General features: G+C 39.3%; 1 pseudogene; it reads right to left on the reverse strand.

Annotated features, from left to right (window-relative positions):
• LOC137984971 (transcription initiation factor TFIID subunit 5-like) overlaps positions 1-5000 on the reverse strand; it is a 24210-nt pseudogene that overhangs the window by 3265 nt on the left and 15945 nt on the right.

Genomic DNA, 5000 nt, shown 5'->3' on the forward strand with positions numbered 1-5000 from the left:
ATTATCCGCTTACGATGGAATAGAGGTTCCCTTTAAAACCAATCAGTTGTCATAGTATTTAACGCTGTTCGCTCTTAAGAAACTTCGAGCAACTCAGCCCAAGAAAGATCAGAACTTGCGCGGTCGTGTATTTGTCAACAGTTACCTTATGTCCAGTGAAAAAACGGACAGAGCTGCCAGTATTTAGATCCCAGAACCTCACGGTCCGGTCGCAAGATCCAGTAGCAACGTAGTTGCAGTTTGGATGAAAAGCAACTCTCTGTGAAAGACAAAAGATGAGAATAAAAACTAAGGTCTTAATCGTATCAATTACCATATGATAAAAAAAACGAGCTGAACAATTTGAAAAAATCTTACGTGTTTTTGTGGTTGATTAAAAATCGTTGGGTTTCACAAGCAAACGAAGTGATTTTTTTCGTTTCCCTTTCTCAGTTTGTTTTGGTAGTGTCTAATTTCTAAATCTTTGCAGATATCTTTGCTATACAATACAAAAAAAATGCCTTAACGTAAACTTTGTGTGTTAAGTTTCTTATGAAAGTCTTCGCACTTGGACTCGCTCTGCCAACGCGGCTAAAGAATATGGAGCACTTTGGTTAAACAAGATTACATTCAAACACTCCTTTTTTACACGAAAAGCGAACTCTAGCAGAAAGGATGACGGCTTCTTGAGCGTTATTGCAACGATTTCACGAATGTATCAGGTTGTTTGGAATGCAAATTGTGTCAGAAGTTTCAAGGAATTTATCTGGTATAAAATTGGTCACAAAACTTTGAATGAGGATTTTTAGGGTCGGATATTCAGATCTTTGATTGTAGCCTTAAATTTGGTTATTTTTTGGTCATTAAATAGAGCGGCAAAGAAATGCATCAAAATTTAAATCGCACATGCAGAGAGCGGAGAGCCATTGTTTGTCCTCATCATTCTCCGCCGTTTTGTTTTCTGCCGACGTCGTTGTTTTTTAAGTTTAAAAATCAAAAGTACCTGCTCACTCTCCCCTCCCCGATAAAAACCATTCCGTGCCCGTCAAAAGAGCTAATAGGGAGTTTAAGAAACCACGACGGCTACGGCGACGAAAACGTCACTTCAAAATATAAGTTTGAGCTGTTCTAAGTATTTCATGATTATTCCATCTTGTTTATATTATTCAATATGAGCGAAGTGTCCTAAAACTGGATTGGTACGGACGGATTTGAAGTAAAGAGTGAGACTGAGAGATTCACTGTAGTTTGTCCACGTTGTCGTCAAGACCTTAAATTTGGTCATTTCACGTAGTAGTTTTGACGAGTACGGGACAGAAATGTTCAAAAATGCTTGCCGCACGTGCAGCACGAGCATTTTGGTTCTTTTTAACCAATAATATTACTTCTTTTTGGTGTTGTCGTTGCCGTAGCCGTCGTCCTTTCTTAAACTCTCGAATGTTTGAATGTATTCTTACATTGACGTCAGACACGTGACCAGCTAAGATCCTGAGGGGTTGTGGGTGGTCGGTGCTCCAAAGGCGAGCTGTGCGGTCATGAGATGCTGTAGCGAAATAGTGCCCTTTTGGACTGAGGAAAGAAAACTATAAATATTCCTACTTCTATACATAGATTTATCGTACGGCCCGTAGGCACCTGTGTTAAATTTCTCGTTAATCCTTTGACAAACTTCATCAACCTGAACCTCACCCCCTGGAAAACGAGAAGCCCCAATTACATGCACTTACTTCCCAGCCATCCCCTTGGGGAAATGAATAGATGTACTGTGACCTTCTGGCCTCGGTTGCTCGAAGCATGGTTGGCGCTAACCAGCGTTAAATACCATGGAAACGCATAGGTTTTGATATCTCTTAACCAACGCGGTTAGCGCTAAACAGGCTTCGAGCAACCGGTCCTTGGCCTTCAAAGGCTACAGAACATCATGACTGAACGTTGAATGCACTTTACTGGCCTTGTCCTGTATGTGCCTCACACTTCCTTGCCAAGGTTGTATAAGACTAAACCCCTGTTGTTGGACGATAGGGAGCTTAAGCAACGACAACGGCGACGGCAACGAGAACGTCATCTCAAACTACAAATCCGCGTTATTTAATCGCTTCGTTACTATTTCAACTTTTTTGATATGTCAAGGGTGTGGTAGTGCCTCAAAAATTACACTCGTCTGAACGGCACTTAATTTAGGGGAGAAAATGAAACTTTTCTCCTCGAATGCTGACGTTCGTCATAAAACCTCAAATTTGGTTATTTCACGTTGTTGTTTTTGGTGACGACGGCAAAGAAATAAACAAAAGTGAAAAACGCACGTGCAGGGCGTGCAAAGCTATTGTTTTTGCCAACTAAATATGCAAATTTGTGAAGTTCTCGTTGCCGTCGCCGTTGTCGTTGCTTAAGCTCCCTAATGTTGCGTTGCAAGTTGAGATGGTTTGTTGCGCGTATTACTACCTTCTTACGTAACAAATTTCCATATTCCAAAACGTAAAAGCGACGTCTACTTTTTGCAACAAAAAAGTTTGTTGTACAAGAAGATGGTAATACGCGCAACAAAACATCTCAACTTGCAACGCAACATTGTTGCGCGACATGTTGTACGAAAAATGTTGCCCGTATTACTGGGCCTTGAAGGAGACCAATCTGCGCTTTGGCCAGGATTTTTTGACCCCTAAAAGAGACCATATTTAAAACACATTAAAAACATATATTTATATTTCTTCGCGTGAAACCCTAAACGAGACCTTAGCGGCTACAGATGGGCTATATATGATGGCGCTTTCCTGGGTTAGACGCTTATCCAGAAAATTGACAATACGTGTATTTCCCTTGGGGTACAACCTTTGGGAGGCCTTGTAGATCAAGAAAACAACCTGACGGTAGCAACACAATCTTGCCCGCATAAACAGCCCAGTTTGCGACCCTTTTCGGTCTTTGAGTTCAAGGAGTAAACAAAAACAACAACTCACCAAAACTGAACGTCCCAGACGGGGTAGTTATGTCCTTTAAAACAAACTAATGAACTGAAGGTATAGAGACTCCATAGACGCACTATACAGAATAATAATAAGAAACAATAAAAAAAAAAAACCACAATGGGGGCTTAGGTCGAGGCGAGGCGGGGTTAGGTCGCCTCGCCTCGACCCAAGCCCCCACTCGCTTTTCACACGCAGTTCTTTTCGTTTTCCCGATTATCTGGGAGCCTGAAACAGTCTGGAAGACAAAAGAATAATTTCTTGGCCACCAGTTATGAATATGGTATATACCTGTTCTGTCTGCAGAGCTTGAGAGAAGGAATGAGTTATCTGTGTTAAAACTAGTGGAAAATACTGGCCCTGAATGACCAATCAAGCGTCTACTTTCCACAGCTGTCCTGAGAAGTAAAACAACAAGACAAGTTATGCATTTTGCCATGTGCTGTAAATCTCTAAATATTATATGAAGCTGATGTGTCTTTTAAAAGGCCTTCCAGTTGGGAGTTCTCTTAAGCTTTTCAGTTAAAGCAAATACTGGTAGTATGAGTTACATGAAAAGTCTTTCTTAAAAAATTAGCTTCATTTTCAAGTAAAGTACCCTGGGTACCAGGAGTCAATGGATTATATTAATTTTAAGAATTATTTTTGTCCTCATCTATCTGGGGAGGGAGAATTGCTACTTCCCCCACCCCATTCAGTAGATTTGTCACTTTCTCAATCTTTACCATGCGTGGAAAGACAACTCTACTTTAATGGTTCATTTTAGAGTTTGGTGTAGTATACAGGTAAAAAATGATTGCATTACATTGAAATTCAATCATAACCTTTAAGTGTGATGTTACTAGCAATAGGGAACAAACCTGTGGTCCATTATTCGTTCAAGAACATCCTCTGTGATAGAGAAATAAAAGTGATTAACAACAGTAAAATGGATTTGTTTATACTGTCTCCTGGAAACACATGTAGCTTTTAAGTTTTTTACAGCCACTCCGCTCTAAGAAAAACTCAAACTTAACAGAACATGATTGAGAACCCCAGCTGGCAGAAGGAAACCAGTTAGCTATTTACAAAGTACTTTGTAGTTGAATTTGGGAACATATACAAATGTAAGACAAATCCAGCCAATGGTAAGAGAGGGATCTGAGCCCAAAGCAACCACATGCAAATCAAATGCCCTCACAACCAGACCAGGCCAGCTTCTTGACTCACAATACCGTAAAATTCTGAAAATAAGCCCCTCCAAATATAAGCCCCCCAAAGCGGTAATGCAAAAAACCCTCCGTTAAATGCCCCCCCCCTTCCTTAACAATGGGGGAAGTTCATTGCAGCAATTCAATGACATTAAATTATTTATTCAACTTTAACTGACCTGCTTCTTTGTCAATTTATGCAAGTTCTGAGGGTGATTTGAGCATTCTCAGTTTCTTTGGGGTGAGGCTCCACACCCGCACACTACTGTCCTCAAACCCACCTGACAGCAGGCTTGAGTCCTCTGACATACTAACAGTGTTCAAACTGCAATAAGAAGATGATTCTCTGAGATAATTTTTGCAATGAATATTATAACCCAATTGGTCAAGGATTGCATCATAGACTTGCCATTATCACTCTATGCATTGACATTACATGGGAATCTTTGTGTACAATAATTATTTTTGCTTTATTATCATAATTTATCCCATAAATGATAATTATCTTTTTTATTATATTATCTTCATACTACTACTACTACTACTACTACTACTACTACTACTACTACTACTAAAAATAATAATAATAATAATAATAATAATAATAATAATAATAATAATAACAACATTGAAGCATCTATATATCAATAATAATCTATACATCAATAATAACAACATTGAAGCATTTTTATGCCTCCAATTCAACCTTAAGACTCTATTTGATTGCCTTTGGCCCTCAGCTTCTTTTTGGACTGGAATTCTTTAGTCAGACTTGAAGTCCAGACCAATCCTTATTGGTGACTGGAAAATATTACTATTTGTCACCTACTTGTCATCTAGATCAGCTCCCACTCAAAATGACATTGAT

The sequence above is a fragment of the Montipora foliosa genome, chromosome 14 (genome assembly GCF_036669935.1).
Source record: "Montipora foliosa isolate CH-2021 chromosome 14, ASM3666993v2, whole genome shotgun sequence".
Lineage (NCBI taxonomy): Eukaryota > Metazoa > Cnidaria > Anthozoa > Scleractinia > Acroporidae > Montipora > Montipora foliosa.